Source organism: Petaurus breviceps, unplaced genomic scaffold (genome assembly GCF_028583685.1).
Source record: "Petaurus breviceps papuanus isolate PSGF00001 unplaced genomic scaffold, PetGlider_PUasm1.0 90760, whole genome shotgun sequence".
In the NCBI taxonomy this organism is placed as follows: Eukaryota; Metazoa; Chordata; class Mammalia; order Diprotodontia; family Petauridae; genus Petaurus; species Petaurus breviceps.
This window is the reverse complement of record NW_027187338.1, coordinates 11,078,315-11,078,908: the sequence shown is the minus strand read 5'-3', so window position 1 is coordinate 11,078,908 and position 594 is coordinate 11,078,315.

Below are 594 nucleotides of genomic sequence, written 5' to 3'. Positions count from 1 at the left end.
CAGAGAAAGGAAAGGGTGATATAAAGAAAGAGGGAGAGAGAAGAGAGGAAGGAAGGAGAAGAGGGAGGGAGGGAGAAGGTGAGAAGAAGGAAGAGAAGACAGGGAGAGGGAAAGAGGAAAGACAAAGGAGGAAGGAAATACACAGAGAGAAGGAGAGAAAGGAGGTGGAAGAAGAAAGAAAAGGAAGGAAGGAAAAGGAACAGGGAATAAGGGAGAGGAAGACAGGAGAGAAGAGAGAGGAGAAGAGGAAAGCTGGAAGGGGAGAGGAAAGAGGATGGTGAGGGAAACAGGGAGGCAGAGGAGACAAAGAAAGGTGGAGAGAAAAATACAGAGAGAGAAGGAGATGGAGGAAGAAAGAAAGAAGGAAGAGGAAAAGAAGAAAAGAAGGAAGAGAGGGAGAAGGGGATGGAGAGGAAAGGAAGAAGCAAGGAAGAAAAGGAGAGAGAGGGAGAAAATGGTAAAAGGGAGGGAAGGAGGAATGGAGGGGAGATAGAGAAAAAAGAAAAAGTAAGAAGGAAAGAAAGGAGATGGTAGAAGAAAGGAATGGAGGGAGAAAGATACAAAAGAAGATGGAGATGAAGTGAGGAAAACAAG